At 38.8% G+C, this 21,139-nt stretch overlaps 1 long non-coding RNA gene across 2 annotated transcripts in view; it reads left to right on the forward strand.

Moving 5' to 3' along the window:
- The first annotated feature begins 282 nt into the window (after positions 1–282).
- LOC113911941 overlaps positions 283–21,139 on the forward strand; it is a 38,991-nt gene continuing 18,134 nt past the window's right edge. For both annotated transcript variants that reach the window (XR_003516639.2, XR_003516638.2), the window contains exons 1-2: positions 283–323; positions 3,455–3,573. This is a non-coding gene — a long non-coding RNA (uncharacterized LOC113911941). The remainder of the gene's footprint in view (positions 324–3,454; positions 3,574–21,139) is intronic.

Raw genomic sequence — 21,139 nt, forward strand, 5'->3', positions numbered from 1 at the left:
TTAGCTTCTCACCTGTTTAGACTGAAGTACAGAGTGACAAAACCTATTTGAGGGGAGGGAAGAACATGTGTGCCGTTGTCCATGGTCCTGAACTACAGGTTGTTCCTGTGGGAAGAGGAGATGTAGTTATGGATGTGGCACAGAGTACAAACCCAGGAAGGTCTGACAGAACTAGATATGGTCCAAAGGAAAGGATACAGGGAGTAGATGGCTTAAACAGCACAATCCAATAGAATTTTCCATAATGGTAACAATGTTCTAATTCTGCATTGTTCAATGTAGTAGCCATTAACTACATGTGGCCACTGGGCACTTGAAACATGGTGAGTAATCAATTTTTTATTTCATTCAATTTTAACTAGCTTAAATTGAAATAGTCACATGTGTACCATATTGGACAGCACAGATTAGGTCATCAGCACTAAGCTGTTTCTTGAAAATGCAAATCTGGGGGCACCACACCAGATGTTCAGGGTCACGATCTCTGGGATGAGTCCAAGGATGTGCACTTTTAACCACAAAATTCCTGTGGTCACTGACATTCAAGACCCGCTATCTTACAGGGTCAGCCTTCTGAAACCTTCCCCCTAAGCCCACTATTGCCTGCCACTTTCACTTCAGTTCTTGAGCTTGTCCTGACTTAGAAAATTTAAAAGCCTTAACCTCACTCTCAGCCCTGCCTTTATACTTGGGACCCAGTGGCTCAGGATGGTTGTTGAGTTTCCACATCCTCCCTCTTCATCCCAAGATTCATTAAGGGCCAGCATTAAGGGCACTCATGACACAGAAACTCTAAGCTCCTGTCTAACCCTGCCCTAAGTCACAATACTCCCAAATTCATATGCTATTTGCCCTCCCTACTCATGTATTTTTTTCTAGTCCAGAGAAACAGGCATTTGCCTTGGTTTCTGCCTCCTTTAGCCCCCTGTCCTTTCCCTAATTCCTTCTACTTGTAGGGATGGTGCCTTCCTGGTTCCCACCAGCCTGTCTCAGATGAACCCTCATCTCCACAATCTCCATCCACAGTCAGGATGTACGGAGAGCTCTAGTGGGACATTGACTACTACCCTTCTGACTTTCAAGTTAAACTCACTTAGAATGGACCTCTAGGTTCTGATGAATGACCAACTCACCCATAGTGTGATATATTTTTGAAACACTGCTGATTCTCTGTAGCTAAATCCATTTCTCCAAGCCTCACATATTGATCACATTACCTAGATTCAAGCATGCTACACTTCTGAGCCCACCTTAATTAAATATTTTTAGTTTAATAATGGAAGTCAGAGATAAAACTAAATATTTTCAGAACTGTGAATTCAATATCTACTAAAGTTTTCATACCTTATCCCCACCGTCACCACCACTCATATACACACATATACACAACACAGAATGTACACTGATATATCAGTTAAAAAAAATAATCTCCTATGGATTGCCACATTTGACTGACAGAATGTGTAGACTGTTACACAAATCATCCCACACAGCTGTTGGATAGGTCCCTCTCTCATTGACCTTGGGCTTGGTCATGTGACTTGCTTTGACCAGAAAGACATTTAGCAAATACAAGAGGAGCAGAGACTTGGTAAGCACTTGCACACAGAGATATGCCTTCTTGGAATTACTGCCATTGGCACGTAGGAGACGTGTCTCTGCTGCTGAAGCAGCCAGACAGAGAACTGAGGCACTCTGCTGATGGTCCTGGCTGACCTCCAGGTGAGGGTGAGGCTATGTTGGCTCATCCAGCTCCAGTCAAACCCCCAGATCACAGTATACGCATGAGCAACCCCAGAAAACCAACAGAAGAACAGCCAGGTATAAAGTGAACCTAGACCAAACTGTGAGCAAATAAATGATCATGTTTAAAGCCATCAAGTTTTGAGATAGTTACGTAGCAACAGATAACTGAAACACAGAAAGACCCTAAGAGATATTACCATCATTACTATTTTATAAATTAGGAATGTGAAGTTCAGAGAGATTAGATAATTTATCCAAGATCTTAGAGCTAGAAAGCAGCAGAAGAGGATCTAGAACTTTAGTCTGTCCCCAAGTTCAGCACCTCTCCACGACACTAGGCTGCATCTATACAACCACCATTCAATTAGTAAGGGGTCCTCAACAACCCCAGTCCTCCCCAGACCCCATTTGCTGACCTAGTCACCCACCTCCAGCATCCCTTTATTGAGGATAAGTGTCCTTTGGCTCCCTCTTGGCCTGCTGGTGACCTCCCCTTGTTACTTTCATTCTGCAAAAACTTAGGCCAGGAATTATTTTAAGGGAACAGCTTGAATACAGCTAATGGAAGCCTTAAAAGGTGAGATCTACCTTATGTGCAAAATGAATATTCTGGTCTGCAGTCCTGATATAGGTAATCATAATGGAGAAAAAGAGAAACAAACTTATCTGGTCTGGAGGAAAGCCATAAGAATTATTTAAGGATTATAAGAAATTCATTAGTGAAAAATAGATTTTGGCATCAAAGTTCTTATTCATAGAGAACACTATAGTTATATTAATGCTTTAATGCAAAACTGAAGAATGAAATGGATTTAAATGCCAAAATTGTGAAAATGTGCCACAAAACTGAATAAAAATTTTAAATGGAAATCTTAAAGTAAGGCCATGACAAATGTATTTTTTAAGATTTCATTTATTTATTTATCTATTTATTTAAGATTTTATTTATTTATTTGACAGAGAGAGAGCACAAGGAGGGGGAGCAGCAGAGGGAGAAGGAGAAGCAGGCTCTCCACTGAGCAGGGAGCCCGATGTGGGGCTCAATCCCAGGACCCTGGGATCATGGCCTGAGCCAAAGGCAGACATTTAACACACTGAGCCACCGAGGTGCCCCATGACAAATGTATTATGAAGAAAAAACTCACCACTCGAGAAGTTTGTACAGGAATTACCAAAAGAATAAGGAGATGTAAATAGACGTATTCATTTCTTCTGAAAATTCTTAAGTAACTTCATCATGCCCCTAAGACTAATTCATGGATTTAGTTCCAGGTGAAGCAAATTTTTTGAAAGAAGTCCCTGCTTCTTGGCTAGAGATATGCTTACTTTGCTATTATCAATAGACAAGTGAACCAGTCTTCTGAGTTTTTGGCTTGGGAGCCCAAAACGTAATTTTAAAGTGAAAATTTTCATATCTGAATGTCATTTTGCCCATAGTGATAGAACAGTAAGAAAGCATCTGGCATAAATTAAGTGAACCAATTTCCAAATCATGTGAAGAATAACATTTAGTGTGAGGATGTGAGGTCATTATGAAAACTGGCTTGCCCACAGGGTTCAAAAGACAGTGTGGATAAAACATGTGAGCTCATAAACAAGCTTTCTGAGGATGAATTCATTTTCCTGCAGCCCTCTGTCCACACAACAGAGCGAGCAATTGCACAGGTGTGTCAAGTAGCCTGTATAACCCAGCTTGTGTTTGTTCCAGGAGAGCTCATGTGCCCACATCATTTCACTCAAAGAAGGAAAGCAGAGTGGGCTAGTGAGGAAGCACCACTGCCTTTAACCCAACATTTAACCTCTCGGTGGCTCATTGTTCTGTAAAAGGTGGGTAGTAAAACGCATGCTTCCTATTTCACAGAGTTGCAAGCATAAAAAGTGTAAACATGCTTTGAAGAAGTTCAAAGTGCCATGTAGATACAAAGGGCTTTATATCTGGTGAAGAGTATAAAAAGGCAGCGATCCCACCAGCCAGCCATGAGGCTGCTGGTGATGCCTCACGTGAAAGCAGAGGCATCTGAAAACACAAAAGACCTAACAGGGAGCAGAAATAAAGATATGCTGCTCGAACAAAAAAAAAAATGATCACGCTTATTCTGGATCCTCACATAAGAAAATAATATTTTGAAAAATTGTCATGTTAAATTTAAGCTACCCTTCGGTGACTCCAAGCTATGCAATTTGCATTTAGCACACGCTTAATTATATCCTAGAAGAATTCCTCTAATTCTCATTCATGACAATAATCTTGCAAAATTTAACTTGGATCCACTTACAAAGACTTATGCACAAGGTCAATGATAATAACTCAATCATTTCTTTCTTTCCACCTACTTTCTGAATAATGATTCCCTTTCTTCCACACGGTGCAAGGGTTCCAAATCCTGTTTGCATACAAACCACACATTTTTCCTATACCACCTTATCTCCATTCATAATTTCACATGCACTAACACTGAAAGAAGAGTGCTCTGTGTTCAAGCCAGTCCATTTCATTCCATTAAATAGACATTTTTTATTATACTACATCTGGTGCTTTTCTTGTACCTACACCACATGTATTTGACACTGTTTTTGTCATTTAGAGGGGAAAACACTTAGGAATAAGTCCCCGCATCCAAGAAGAGTACTCTAAGAGAGAGGGTAAGAAAAAATCAAGACAATAATACAAGCCAGAATAGAAGAGCTTTAGAGAGGTTTAAAAGGCTCTCGGTGGTAAAGAAAGAGATCACATCTTGTCTTGTCAGGATGAGGTTTCAGAAGGATGCTTTCTAAATAACCCTCAAAGCAGAAATAGAGATAGAAAAGAAAAGATGCCTTATTGGCCAAAAACCATGTTATTTGCAAAAATAATCAAAGCATGGGTGGGAAGAAGAGGAAGGACAAATGCTGGCTTTGAGGGAGCAAAGCAAAGAGCACAGCCTGGGTCTACTGGTGGTGAAATCTGGTGGATGAGGGCACCAGTCTCTACAAAGGGAGGAGTGGAAAGATGAAGCCAATGAGCTCTTCTTATTCTGAAGAGCTTTAATTGCCAGGCCAGCATGCAAGATATGAGAGGGTCTTTGAAGAGAGGAAGGCAGGAAAATACAATATTTCACTGCCACAGAACCCTAGCTCTTTCTATTACATAATCATTAACACAAATAATGGATAAAATGATAAAAAAACAAGGGGCTGGAAAAAACAAGGAGCATGGTTCATTCAGTTTGGCAAATGCCCCCAAGCCAAAAGTGGCTTCTCATTTTCTCTGATTACCTCTCTGGGTTCCTAGTTTCACTGAGTTCCCCTTACTCAATATCCAGATAATTGATGTATTAAAAATATTTTTATTGTATCTTGATTTCTTTTTTATTTATCTATTTGACAGAAAGAGATCAAATACTGCTTTACTATTTTATGTGTGTATTTATAATACATACATAATAATTTATAATTTATAATATTATTGCTGGCTATACTTGTAATTAGCTTTCTATAAAAAAGCATTGTCATGTTTTATTTTGTGGTCATGAAATGCTATCCAGTTATTCAGTATTAGGAAAGTTTCCCCCAGTATAATACCAAATTGATACCTGGGCTTTATTTCCAGCAGTATGGTTAACAAAGTACCCTGCTTGACCTTCCTGCAGAAATCAAAATACAAGGGGTGCCTGGGTGGCTCAGCCATTAAACGTCTGCCTTCAGCTCAGGTCATAATCCCAGGGTCCTGGGATTGAGTCCTGTGTTGGGCTCTCTGCTTGGCGGGGAGCCTGCTTCTCCCTCTCCCTCTGCCTGCAGCTCCCCCTGCCTGTGCTCTCTGTCAAATAAATAAATAAAATCTTTAAAAAATAAATAAAAAAGAAATCAAGATACAATAAAAATATTTTTAATACATCAATTATCTGGATATTGAGTAAGGGGAACTCAGTGAAACTAGGAACCCAGAGAGGTAATCAGAGAAAATGAGAAGCCACTTTTGGCTTGGGGGCATTTGCCAAACTGAATGAACATGCTCCTTGTTTTTTCCAGCCCCATAAAGCCACAGAATAAAGGTCACAAAGCCCAGGATTCACCCGATGTGAGGGGTTTGTTTGTTTGTTTGTTTGTTATTTATTTATTTTCTTGGAGGATAGGAGGTTTATTTAACACCAGCGGGCTCAGAGGAGAGCGGTCTCCAAAGGTCTGAGCCTAACGTGAGGGGTTTAATAGGAGATCCCCTTTCATGAAACTTAGCTCCAGTGTAAGAGTGAACTGGAAAATAATTCTGGCATTCACAGAACTGAAAACAAAATTACCTATCCAGAAATGTAGTCTCAGAGAGGGTGGGACTCTTCCCTAAAATTTCTTAACCACAGTCAGTCTTCATGTAGTTTTAAAGGCCAAATTCACACTACCTAGGATGTCCAATAAATCACAAGCTAAAAAAGTCAGTTTAGAGTTGTCCTGGGCTGTTAGCTCCTCCAGGTTCCTGGCAGGAACAATTCAAAATCCTTTCTGCAGAATTAGATTTATCACAGTTTCAAAGAATTCATGCAAATAAGTTCCCAGAAACATGAGGTCATGGTGTAAAACAACAAAAAACACCCCCCCAAAATACACATAAACACAGGAAAAAAGTACCATGAGCAAAAGCCAACAGAACAGACTGAAAAAAAGTCTAAAAGGCTTTATATCTAAATAAATTTAAGAATGGCTTAAAATAGGAAGAAAAAGAAAGACGCCATAGAAATGATGCAGATATTTATTTATTTTTTTTAAAGATTTTATTTATTTGAGAGAGAGAGAATGAGAGATAGAGAGCACGAGAGGGAAGAGGGTCAGAGGGTCAGAGGGAGAAACAGACTCCCTGCCAAGGAGGGAGCCCGATGTGGGACTCGATTCCGGGACTCCAGGATCATGACCTGAGCCGAAGGCAGTCGCTTAACCAACTGAGCCAGCCAGGCGCCCTGATGCAGATATTTAAATAAAAAATATATGCATAGTACTCAGTTTGGCAGCATATATACTAAAATACAAATTCTAGAACTAAAAAAAAAAAAACAATTTTTTTAACTTAATAGACTAACAACGTTGAAGTGTGAAACAGGAAGGTAGAAACAATCATCCAGAAGGCAACATAGAGAGATCAAGACAGAAATTACAAAAAAGAAACCAAAAGATATGTCAAACCAGAGCTCTAGAGGGACAAGAGAGAAAAAGAATAGGAAAAAAGAATATTTGGATTGATGATTAAGAACTTTTCGCAAATAATGGGATATCTCTCCCCAAGCTGAAGAAACCTAATGAATCCCAAACTTGATAATTTAAAAAAAAAAAAAAAATCCATGCTTAGAGATTTATCTGAATCTCTGCACTCCCAAGACTGGGTCAGTTTTGAGCTTTAGGTATGATCTCATCTGTTAAAATAATAAACAGAGAGCAACCTTGAAAATTCCCCATGCAGACAAAACCAGTTTTAGTCATACAAAGTTTAATTCAGCTTTTTTTGCAAGACTAATTTGACCTGGGTCATTTCTTGCTTATGCCTCTGAAAATCATAAGCAAGACTTAAATTCTTTCCCAAGGTTGATATTAGTTACCACTGACCAGTTCCCTATCATTTAAGAGAATTCTTATATTAAAACCAATCATTGTGAAGAATAAACAGTCAGTGCTTTCTCACTACATAAGCTGCTTTCTAACAATATACTCCTGAGCCTCGTTCCATGTTTTCGTTTGGGTGTTCTCAGTTTGCAAACAGCCTTATTGGTGTGTGCACAGTAAACGTTTACTAATCTCTACTTCAGTGATCCATTGGTTTTACCTTGGCTATTTCTGAACTTTTTTGTTTTTTTAAGATTTTATTTTTAAGTAATCTCTACACCCAACGTCCAGCTCGAACTTACAACCCCGAGATCAAGAGTCCCAAGCCTTACCTACTGAGCCAGCCAGGAGCCCCTGAACTTTTGACACCTCTCTGGCAGTCCCTTTTTCCAACAAAAAAGTCTTTACTTCAAGAAGAGGCGAGCAGGCTCAGTGGCAAGAGAGTCTGGTTCATAGCAACATCTACTTAGTATATTTTAAAATATCTTGCCACATAAAGCCAAAGAAATACCCACCAAATTCCAGTCACTGAGGGTTGTCCTGAATGCTCTTTAGGTTCTCCAAAAAGAAGCTTGTTTTCTGTCACATTATTTTTCTCCCCTTTTTGTGGGCCAGATTCAATTTGTCACTACTTGGATATTGAACACTTTCTGCAAATTAAAGAGAAAGTCACCTTAGGCAACTCTCAAATACAGGCTTATTGGAAACTTGATGATACTGTAAATCATTACAGAGCTTAGGTTCTGTACCACTGCCCTCACTGATCAAATAGAGGGCACTGCTTTGAAGACAGCAAGGACCCCTGGGACTGGCCTGATGCTTTTTGCCTTCAGCTTCTAAAGTTTATCACATTACTAATGTTTGAGCTTCTGGATTCTGCTGGCTAGTTTAATCATCTTGAAGTACAATAATACCATTAATAGTGTTAGAAATGATTTATCCTTCTTTGTACTATTTCCTTCTGCTTGATTCATTCATTTTATTTATAATTTTGCAATTATAAGTTTTCTTCCCATAATCTTTCTCTCTCTGGCCGTTCAAAGCAAAGACCACACTATCCTCTCTCTTTTATGATAATCTATTGCTATGGAAATAGAGTTTTCAAACAGGGATTAAATGATCCAAGAGTAATAAAGAAAAAAGAAGTACTTTCTAAGAGAAAATTTGTGTTCAAATACAATCCCTTTAAGCTGTTACAAAAACATTACACAATTATTAATTGAGCCCTATATATCTAGCAAGGTGCTAGGTCCTAAGCAATTCAGAGAAACATAAAATCCATAAAATTGTGTTCCAGCCAAGGAAATAAGACACGTAACACACTGTACAAGCAATGTGGTACTGTATATAATTCAGATGTGTAAAAAATAAAAAGTTTGGGGTCATAAAATCAGTAAAAACAAAAAATTAGAGTAGACTAATAAAGGCAGATGGGCTTGATACGGATGAGCCATTGGAACAAGGCTTTAAAGCCAAAATCAGGAATTTTAATTTCATGATTAGAAGTTATATTTAGAAAGAAAGTGTAATGTGATCAACATGCTGCCCAAGGAAGATGATTTCATTTATTCATTCAGTGAACAATTTCTGAAGGTCTAATTGACATTGGTCCTCGACTAAGCATGAGGGCAGGGGTAAATAAAAATACTGAGACAATGTATCTTGGATCAGATTCCCTAGAAGCAGAGCCTGAGACCAGGATTTGGGTGCACATGATGTATGAAGGGAGCGCTCTAAGGAGAGAGAGAATAAAAGAAAGAATAGAGCTGGGGGAGGAACTAAAACTAAGATATGTCAGCAGGAGTCTGGCTTCAGCTAGATCCCTTGGAAAACCCCCAGAATTGTTCCATCTTGAGACAATGGTAAAAGCCTTAACTCCCCTATCAGGCAGCAATTGCCTGGAGGCTCCCTGAGGGGTAGTGGTGAGTAATTTACCAAAGGAGTTAGGGGTCATGGAGTAAAGGGCAATTCTCCACACAAGTGGGCAGGAGTGAACTGTTAGTAGCCGGTGCTCACCGCAGTTGAGGGATGGAGGCACTAGCCTGCTACAGGGGGTCTGAGTGGGACACCAGCAATGTAAACAATGTCTTCAAATTAAGAGAAATGAATTTTGAATTTAGAATCCTATACCTGGCCCTCAAAGTACTCTGAAAGAATTGCTTGAGAACAATATTGTGGCAACAAGCTAAATGAGCTCAAGAAAGAGAAATGTGCAGGGGCGCCTGGGTGGCTCAGTCGTTAAAGCGTCTGCCTTCGGCTTGAGTCACTGTTCCCAGGGTCCTGGGATCGAGCCCCACATCAAGCTCCCTGCTCGGTGGAAAGCCTGCTTCTCCCTCTCCCACTCCCCCCGCTCATGTTCCTGCTCTCACTATCTCTCTCTCTGTCAAATAAATAAAATAAAATCTTAGAAAGAGAAATACATGGTATACATGAAAAAATGATAAACAAATATGTAAAATTTCTAGTTAATTCTAATCATTGCTAATGCAGAAAGCAAGAAAAAATTGGAAGTAGAATTCCAGATGATTACCATATGGCAGATAGTGGTATAGGATGGGGAGGAGAAAAATGAAAGCATCCTAAGGTGAGTAGCTGTGTAGAGGAAAAAAATAAATACAGATTAACTCTGGGCCTGCACCCTCCAAGTATGGTTGTTATGGGCTGAACTGTGTCCCTGCAAAATTCATATGTTGAAGCCCTAACCCTCAGTATTTCAGAATGTGATTATATTTGGAGATAGGGCCTTTAACGAGGTGATTAAGTTAAAATGAGACTGGTAGGGTGGGGCCTCATCCAATCTGATGTGGATGCACAGAGAGTGGCCAGGGATGGTGTACACAGAGGAAAGACCAAGTGAGGACATCCACAAGCCAAGGAGAGAGGCCTCAGGGGAAACCAAGCCTGCCAGCACCTTGATCTTGGATTTCCAGCCTCCAGAACTAGGAGAAATTAAGTTGCTCTTGTTTAAGACACCCAGTCTGTGGTATTTTGTTAGGGCAGTGGTAGCAAACTAATACCAATGGTACTCACTGGCTACATGTGGTTGTGGAAATTTGCATGGATTTGCATTAACTAAAATTAATTAATTACATCAATTAAAATTAAAATTAAAACTTCAGTTCCTCAGTTGCACAAGCCACATTTCAAGGACTCAACAGCCACATGCAGCTAGTGCCTACTCTGCAGTAATACAGGAAGCAGTCTTATCTGCAGAATATTGAGCATTTCCATCACCACATTAATTTCTATTAGGTAATGCTGCTCTAAAATTTGAAGTAAAATTTTAGGTTTAAATATATGGGCTAAAAACTTAAAGGAAAATGATTAGGAAAAGAGAAACAAAAACTAAATAAAGAAAAGGTAATAAACCCAGTAAAAACCTAAAAGGAAAAAAATCAAGAAATAAAGACAAATATAAGATAAACTAGTAGGACTATAATTAACCGTATCTATAATCATAATAAACACAAATATGTTAAGTTCCGCCTTTAAAAGACAGAGATTTGCACATCAAGTAAAGGAAGGAGGAAGGGAGGGAGAGAGGGAGGAAGGAGGGCGGGAAGGAAAGAAGGAAGGAGGGAAGGAAAGAAAAGGAATTACGAATAAAACTTTAAAATAGGAGTATGGAAAATACACAATTGGTAACAAAAAATAGCAAATGTAGCAATATCAATACTAAAAAAATGGGATTCAAGATTAAAAAACAAAAATAGTAAATGAAACAAAAATATTTTATACTAAAAAAGATATAATCGATTATGAAGACAAATTCTTAGAAATAAAAGGTAAAATTAACAAATCCTCACATGGCTACATTCAGAAAGGAAACTTTCTACTCACAAATGGAAAATATACTATTGGACAGTAAGGAAAGGTGACATATATCAGATCACGGGTAAAATTTCAATAAATTTCAAAAATAAAAAATCTTACAAGCCACATTAACTGACCTTATCACAACAAAAAGAGAACTTAACAACAACAACAAAAAAAACCAAAATATTTATCAACTGGGAAATATTTTAAATATCCTCCTAAATAATTCCTGTGAAAAAGAGGAAATAAAAATGTTATTTAGAAACACTATTTTATTTAGAAACACTATGTAGAAAGTAGCAACAATGAAAGCATGTATACAGTCAAGATTCTTTTTTTTTAAGACGTTATTTATTTGTCAGAGAGAGAGCACAAGCAGGGGGAGTGGCAGGCAGAGGGAAAAGCAGGCTCCCCGCCGAGCAGGGAGCATTTCCTGGGACTCGATCCTGGGACTCGATCCTGGGACTCGATCCTGGGACTCGATCCTGGGACTCGATCCTGGGACTCCGGGATCATGACTTGAGCCGAAGGCAGACGCTTAACCAACTGAGCCACCCAGGCACCCCTCCAGTTAAGATTCTTATTTGGAAGCAAGAGAAACCAACTCTGGCTAACTTAGGCAGAAAATGACTTTAATTAAAGGACACCGGTTAGTTCACAGAAGCACTGGCTTAGCAGTAGGACTAAGCTGAGAGCTGCACAGTGAAGACAATGCCCACGAGTGTGCCACCAAACTAGTTTGCACAGGGCAATGCTTCTGCCACGCCAGGTGCCAGCAACCGCATCGGGCGCCGCTGCCGCTGCCAGCCCTAGACGCAGAGACGGCCCCTGGCGGTCTTGTCACTGCTGTCCCAAGAACTTGGTCTTGCTGCAGATGCCAATGCTCTGACTTCTGTGCCATCGCTGTCAGTTCAAACACCAGGGTCGCATCCCTGTGTTTGGAGCCTAGATCGTGTGCCTGTGTCCAAGCTACAGGAAAGACCAACATTTTCTGCTTTTATAGAGAAGGTGGGCTTTGTCTCCCATAAAAGTTATCAACTCAAAAACAAAACAAGCCCAAAGAAAGTAGAAAAAAAAGCAACTAATGAAGACAATACAAATATTGACAAAATGGAAAAGAAAGATAAGATAGACTTAATTTTTTAAAGACAAATGAGGGTAGACAAACTTATCATGCATGATTAAGGAAAGAGAGAAACATGTTTTAGGGTTAAAAAAAAAAGAGGCATAACTATAGAAAGTTCTTATTTTTAAAATAATATTATATATAGGTTATTATCAACAAATTTTAAAACCTAGAGTAAGTGGATTTTTTTTAAATATATAAAATAATTGAGTCAAGAGAAGATAGAAAACACAAGGAGACCAACAACCACTGGAGAAAATTGTAATGTAATTTTAAAAATCTATCCCTGAGAAGGCATCAAGAAGATCTAGATGGTTTTACTAGTGAGTTCTAGAAAAAATTAAGGGAAAAAATGGTTTCTATTTTAGACAATTCCAGATTGATCATAGGAAAGGTAGAAAGTTTTCCCACTTTACTTTTCAAATGAAACATAACTTTGCACAACTAAATTTCATACGAAATAAGACAGTTATTGACAATATTATTCAAAAATATGGGCACAAAAATCCTAAACCAAATATTAGTAAATTAAATATAGCAGTATATTAATACTGTATATAATATACATATAAATTGACCAAATAAGGCTTGTTGTAGCAATGCAAGGATGAGTCAATGTTAGGAGATCTCACTGACAAAGGAGAAAATGGGATTTTCTCCATTTTGATAGACACAAAAATGCATTTCACAGAAGACTGTAGTCTTTTTGAAGTAAAAATCCTATTTTAGATTCAGAAAACCTTTAAGAGGTAGGAATAGAAAGAAACTTCCTTTTTCTAGACAGAAGTTAACCATCAGAACCATGCAAATTTTTGATGGTGAACTAGTAAAGGCACTGTAATTAAAGACAAGACCAAGAAAATATATCAGAGTGCCTGGGTGGCTCAGTAGGTTGTCTGCCTTCAGCTTGGGTCATGATCCCAGGGTCCTGGGATCGAGTCCCGCATCAGGTTCCCTGCTTATTGGGGAGCCTGCTTCTCCCTCTCCTTCTGCTTCTCCCCCCTGCTCATGCTCATTCATTCTCTCTCTCCCTCTCCCTCACATACATACATACATACACACATACATACATACATAAAATATTTTTAAAAAAGAAAGAAAGAAAATGTATCAGATAAAAGTATCTGGGATGCAAGCAACAGAAACCAATTCTGACTAATTTAATCTAAAGGGAGCAAGGATTTATTGGAAAACTTGTAGAAAGTTCACAGCATCAACCAGAAGGCTGGAGAACCTAGCTCAGAAACTGACAGGAATTCTTTGGTCTCTGGAATCAATGAATTGCTGTTTTTCTTGCTCATTTTCATATGGTTCACTTTCTTCAAGAGCCAAAGTCCTAGGATGGTAAGTCTAATTGGCTAAACTTGGGTCATGGACCTGCCCATTGATGATGCAGGGGCACTGATGGGAAAGACCTAATGAAAAAAATATCCAAGGGCCCCTGCTACTTCCATAATGGGAAAGCAGGGTCCCAGGATTTACCATTCTTCCATGACTGCCCACAAATATACAAATAATTCATCAATTAATCAAGGTGTGGTTAGGAGAAAGAGATGCTGGAAAACAAACAAAAATGCTACCACAACATCCTAGCCAGCGTAATAAAGACAAAAAAAGTTTTTAAGAAAATGGAAATAAGTGGAAAAGATCTCAAAGGAAGAAATTAAACACTCATTATTTGAAGATGATGTCACTGTCAAGCTAGAAAGTCCATTAGAACTTGCTGAAAAAAATATTAATATATAAATAATAGATGTTCAGAGCATCTGGATGGCTAAGTCAGTTAAATGTCTGACTCTTGATTTTGGCTCAGGTCATGATTTCAGGGCCATGAGATCAAGCTCGGCATGGGGCTCCACGCTCAGCGGGGAGTCTGTTTGAGATTTTCTCTCTCCCTCTCCCTCTGCACTCCCCCCACTAAATAAATAAATAAATAAAATCTTTAAGGAAAAAACAGAAGTTCACTAAGGTGGCTAAGCACAAAATCAACACACAAAAAAATCAGTGAATTGCCTGCATTCCAACAATAACCAGTTAGAAAATGTAATGAAAAAAATATCCATTCACAAAAAATAATAAAATAAAAATAAGAAATAACAAGTTAAAAAATAAAAATAAAAATATCCACTTATAGAAATAACAAAAGCTGAAATATCCAGGAACATCCCTAATGAGAAATGCATAAAACTCATGTAAATAAAAATACACAATTTATCTGAAATATATCCTGAAGAAAACCTGAGTAAATGAAATATGCTATATTTCAGAATGAAAAAATTCAAAATTGTAAAACTCTCCAATTAATCCAAATATTCAATATAATCTCAATCAAGATCTAAGCATGGAGAAAAAAAAAAAAGATCCAAGCATGGTTCTTTATGGGATTTATAAGCTTGTTATAAAGTTCACCTGGAAGAGAAAAATGTATGAGTATATTTGAAAAAGAACAACAAGGGAGCATTTACCATACCAGGTTTCAAAACATGAAGCTTTAATGATTAAAACATGTGGTATAGTCAACAGAGGACAAGAGGGAATCTAGAAGCAGCCACTTTCTGTTATCATAACGGCAGCATTTTACATAAAATGGCATTGGCGCAAATAGCTAACCATTTGGAAACAAAATTAGATCCCTACTTCCTGTGTTGCACAAAAATAAATTCCACATGGATTAAAGAGCTAAGTGTAAAAACAAAACTATAAAAGCATCCTAAGAAAATACAAGATCATTTTAATATAATCTTGGAGTGAAAAGTTTTTACCAGACCCAGAGGCCATATATTGACCATTTTATTATATAAAATATTTTAAACTTTTATTTTTTTAAAGATTTTATTTATTTGTTTATTTGAGAGAGAGAGAGACAGCATGAGAGGGGAGAGGGTCAGAGGGAGAAGCAGGCTCCCCGCTGAACCGGGAGCCCGATATGGGACTCGATCCCAGGACCCTGGGATCATTACCTGAGCCGAAGGCAGTGGCTTAACCAACTGAGCCACTCAGGAGCCCAAAATTTTAAACTTTTAAATTATACAAGGTACTTTCCAAAAATAAGAAAAAGCCATAGAGCAGGAAAAAATATTTGTAAGAGCTCCCACAAATCAGTAAGAAAAAGACAACACAATTTAAAAATAGGCAAGAATAAAACAAGCATTTCACCAAAAGGTTTCACACTAAACTTGTGAAAAAATGACTAGGATTACTATTGATCCAAAGAATGCAAATAAAAGCAACAATTGGATACATTTTACAATCAGATTTGCAAATATTCAGTGTTACTGTAAGAGTGTTAGGAAATGGTCTTTATGGAAATATAAATCGGCCACAGCTCTTTGGAAGACAATTTGGCAGTATCCGTTGAAATTTTAGGTGCATGTACTCTTTGACAAGCAATTCCACTTTTAAGTATCTGTCCAACAGAAATATGCTCTCAGTTATGACACAATGTATGTAGAAAGCTTTTTACAGCAGTATTATCTGTAATGGCCAAACTGAAGACAATCTAAATGCCCATTAGTAGAAGAAAGGGAAATTAAGCCTCTACTATGTAAAGTAATGGAGCAATTTAAAGAATTATGTGGATGTGTATATACTGAAATACAAAATGTGCTAAGACATTAAGAAAAAACCTCGAGTGAACAGTATGATCCCATCGATGTAAAAATCAAATCCCACAGTTTATGAACCTATATGTACACGTAAATGCATAGGACAAGGTCCAGAAAGACACACAGCACATTGTCCATGGTGATTATCTCTGGGGAAGAGAGTGGGAGTGGGGAAATGAGACTCATTTCTTACTCAACCTTTCTGCTTAAGATGTTTATAACAAAGGGGCACCTGGGTGGCTCAGTCAGTTAAGCACCCGACTCTTGGTTTTGGCTCAGGTCCTGATCTCATGGGTCATGAGCTCAAGCCCCAAGTGGGGCTCCCCGCTCAGGAGAAGTCTACTTGGATATTCTCCTCTTCCTCTGCCCCTTCACCCACTCACGTGGGTGCGCTCTCTCTCTCTCTCCCTCTCTCAAATAAATAAAATCTTTAAAAAAAAGATGTTTATAACAAAAATGTGCGAGTGCCTACTTGTACAATCTTATTGCAATTTTCAAAAACTGAAATATCATAGTGGTGGCAGAGTAGAGGAAAGATTAATAAGGAGCAAGATTAGAGAGAGCGAGACCAGTGAGGAGGACACCATCAACAAGCAAGCAAGAAGGGACTGGCCCAGGGTGGGCAGCTGTCCTTGGGATGAAGAGGACATAGAGGCAAGAGAGAGGGATGTGCAATCAGTGACTGCACAGGCGTGGGCAGGAACAGGGAGCAATATTAAAACATATGCAAGTTTATGGGGCAACTTAGTAGAGGGAGGGTGTCATTTACTGAGGTGGAGAACCTGGGACGAGGAACAGGTTTGGAGAAAATCTAATGAGTGCCGTTTAGGTATATTTGGGGGTGCTCTGGAGCACTCAAGTGGAGATGCCCCTAGACATCTCCAGACACTAGGCTGGAGATATAGTCACAAGTGATCAGGGCTCATGTGGCGCCCACAACTGCAGGCTAGAGGAGACCTGCATATACCATGGCATACAGCTGGGAAAGGCAGCAACACAAGCAGAGAGACCGAGAAAACACTGACCATGAAGGGGTGACCAGAGGAAGAGGGAACCAGGAAGAAGACTGAGAAGGAATGACCACAGAGGTGGGAGGTAAGCCAAGGAAAGGGGGTGACTTAGAAGTTAAGTGAGGACAGAATTTGGAGAAGGGAGAAATGGTCAACAGGGCTTCCTATTACCAGGAGGAAAATCAAGAGCCAGAACATGTAGAGGTCACTGGTGAGGGACAAGGTCAGCTTCACCGAAAGAGAGAAATGGATGCCAGGTCACAGAGGCTTCTGAGGGGCACAGGTTGTGAAGAAGGGCCACAGCAGGTGGAAACTTCTTCTATAAGCATGGCGACTTTCTCATTTCCTAATATTCTACAGAGAACATGTGTTACTGTTATAATAAGCAAGGGAAACAAAGGTAATATTTTAAAGGATAATGTGTTTTAAAATAAAAACTTTAAATGACTATGACAAGAAGTAGATGTAAGATACACACAGAGGGGGCACCTGGGTGGCTCAGTTGGTTAAGCGACTGCCTTCAGCTCAGGTCATGATCCTGGCGTCCCGGGATCGAGTCCCACATCGGGCTCCCTGCTCAGCAGGGAGTCTGCTTCTCCGTCTGACCCTCCCCCCTCTCATGTGCTCTCTCTTATTCTCTCTCTCTTTCAAATAAATAAATAAAATCTTTAAAAAAAAAAAGATACACACAGAGAACACATGATCCAGGATGGAGGAAGATGTTTCTTAAAAGGTAGGAAACTGCATACTTACACAGACTATGGAAGAGAAAGAGTGAAGACCCAAGAGAGCAGAGAGACAATGAAGCAGGGCCACCAAGGACAGAAAGAGCTGAGCTCCTTATCAACAATAGGTAACCATCTCTGTTATTAAGGCAGAAGAGCAGGAAGAAGAACAGGGGCAGATGGATGTGTCTTTCTTGGTAGAGGAGGACGTTCAAGGTGTTTGGCCTGACAGCCTCGCTGAAAAGTGAGGACTGGGCTAAGGACTGAAGGGAAATTTTATTTTATTTTTTTTTTAAGATTTATTTATTTACTTTAGAGAGAGAGCACAAGCCAGCGGGGGGAGGGCAGAAGGAGAGAATCCTCAAGCAGACTCCCCACTGAGCACGGAGCCTGACATGGGGCTCCATCTCATGACCCTGAGATCATGACCTCAGCTGAAATCAAGAGTCAGTGTTTCAACTGACTGGACCACCCAGGCGCCCCTGAAGGGAAATTTTAAAATAGCTTCTGAAGACATCAGACACACTGAAAGCCTCTAGACAAAATAGAGCTGAAGCCGTCAAACATTTTTATTCTACATTAAGAAATACATTTTAGGGGCACCTGGATAGGCTCAGTCTGTTAAGCGTCTGCCTTTGGCTCAGGTCATGTGCCCAGGGTCCTGGGATCGAGCTGCCTGCATCTGGCTCCCTGCTCAGTGGGGAGTCAGCTTGTCTCTTTCCCTCTGCCTGCCCCTCCCCCAGCTTACACTCTCTCCTCCCTCTCAAATAATAAAATCTTAAAAAAAAAAAAAATTCTCTCCCTCTGCACCTCCCCGCCCCACTCTCTCTCTCTCCCAAGAAAGAAAGAAAGAAAGAAAGAAAGAAAGAAAGAAAGAAAGAAAGAAAGAAAGAAAGAAAGAAAGAAAGAAAGATAGAAAGAGGAGAGGAGAGGAAAGGAGAGGAAAGGAAAAAAGAAAGAAAGAAAAGAAAAGAAATGCATTTTATATTATGGCCCAATACACACACACACACACATACACATAACTAACACAAAAGATTCATGAAACAAAACTTACACTACCCTTCTGAGATGAATGCTTTCTACTCTATCCTATTTAACCTAAAAAACAAACAAAAAAACCCACTAGATTGAGCTCATCAATGGGTTGTGACTCAGTTTGAAAAACACAACAACTCATGGTTAAGTACACCTAACCAATTTCAGTTGCACCTAATTTTGTCAGTCTTCCTGCTCCACTTACATGATAAGGGGGCAGAGAAGCTGAGGAGGATGTATTAGAATTATAAGGATTGGCAGAGTGTAGGATAATGGCAAGAGGAGCATGTAGAGACGGACACTGGGATGAATAAGAAAGACCGAGGAGTCAAATGAGAGCAAATAGCTGGGTCTAGGACCCGGAGGTCCCAGGGTAACTAAAGAGCCGGTGCAGTGACATCAGAGAGCAAAGGAACTCAGAACCAGTTCTTAGTTCTTAGATTTAAGTGTCAGAAGCAGTGATTCTGGGTGATGACAAGGCCCCAGTGTAACCCTCAGATTCAGCATGATTCATGGAAGTACACTGCAAGGATTGAGAAACTGGGGAGAGAAGACCATAAAGTCTTGGTTGTAGACATCTAGGCATACTGGGGGGGATGTCGCCTAGGTCAGCTGGTAGAGAACATAAAAAGCTCAAGACAAATATAAGAAATGTCTTGGATCAGCACTGTCCAGAGAATTTTGTCCTGTGACAGAAATGTTTGATACCTGCTCTATCCAGTTCGGTAGGCACTAGCCACATGTAGCTCCTGAACACTGGAAACGTGGCTAATCTCACTGCCAAACTGAAATTTTAATTCTATTCATTTTAATTCATTCAAATTCAAATAGCCACATATACTTAGTGGCTACAGTAGTCGGCAGTACCGTTCTAGATGAAGAACTATCAGGAAGACATACAGTCAGTTAAAAGTACCACAATGGGATGATTCCAAAGCACTGAGAATCTGTTGATATCATGTACTTTGATGGGGAAAAAAGGCAATGTAATCTGTTTATTTTACTTAACAGAATGTTACACACACAGAAATATACTTTAGAGATTCAGAATCCTTGGTCAGCAGAGATAATAAGGTATTAGGGCAAGAGGTGTAGAAATGCAACTTATCCATATAAGCTGGTACATAAATCAATGAGCAGATAAGTTTCTCAAGATAGCAAAGGTGGTGGCAAACCAATAGGACTTCATGTGACTGCAATCATGTACTTGGGGGAGTTTGCTAATTAGTGATGTCGGAAAGAGGTTGAAGGGACACTGTAGGACTGCACAAGGAATATAAGAAGAAATTATAAAATACTTCAATGACTCTGAAAGATATATTTGCATATTTATAGCTCTTCCTGTTAAATGTTTCCACTTATTTCCATATGGTTTGTGTTTCTCCCTTTAACTCTAAGAAATTCAATTATCATTGAAAGCTATCCCAGGTTTTGAGTCAAACATTATCTCAGCCTGAATCTAGCCATAACTCACCAGGCAACCGCTTCCCAAGTGTAGGAATCTCAAATACAATGAAGCATCGTACCCACTGTATTCTGTATTGTGGCTATTTTTGGCTCATGACTCTTCCATATAAAATTTATAATCAGTTTTTCCAAGTCCCACCAAAAAAGAAAAAATCCCTATTGAGATTTCGATGGGAATTGCATTGAATTTATAAATTAATTTGGAAAGAATCAATGGTCCAAGATATAGAATCTTCTACTATATCAACATAGGATATCTCTCCATTTATTTGGGTCTTCTTTAATTTCTTTCTATAAAGTTTTACAATTTATTTCATGAAGATTATGTACATCTTTTGGTAGATTTATTCATAAGTACCATTTTTTGTTGCTGTTATAAAGGGGATATTCTTTCTCCTGTTATATTTTCTATTTGTTGATGGCAAATAGCTTATAGAACAACATTATATCCAACCACCTTCTTAATTCTTTAAGAAGCCTATAGATTCTTTTAACTTTGTAGGTAGAGAATCATACTATCCGCAAATAATGACCTATTTGCTTCTTAATTATTTCTTGCCTTACTAGAAATCCAATAAAATGTTAATGAAAACTGACAACAGTTGGTGCCCTTGCCTTTTCTAGATCTTAAAAAGAATGCTTCCAATATTTTATCATTAAGAATAATGTTCACAGCTTCCAAGATTTCATCATTAAGAAAAATGTTCACTGTAGGGTACTGTTTGTTTAATACCCTTTATCTCGTTAAGGGAATATCCTCCAACATTTGGCTTCATGAGATTTTTTTAAAAATCATAAATAGATCTTGAATTTGTCAAAATAATTTCTGCATCTATTGGATTGATTTTTTTCTCATTTAATCTCTTGAAATAACAAATGACATTTACAAATATCTGAATGTTAAACTACCCTTGTATTCCTAGAGGAAGCCCAGTATCTTCACAATGCATTATCTTTTTTATATACTGCTGGATTTTGGCTTGTTAATATTTAATCTAGAATTTTTGCACCAATGTTCAGGAATGAGACTGGCCAGTAATTTAC

Source organism: Zalophus californianus, chromosome 12 (assembly GCF_009762305.2).
Source record: "Zalophus californianus isolate mZalCal1 chromosome 12, mZalCal1.pri.v2, whole genome shotgun sequence".
Taxonomy (NCBI): Eukaryota; Metazoa; Chordata; class Mammalia; order Carnivora; family Otariidae; genus Zalophus; species Zalophus californianus.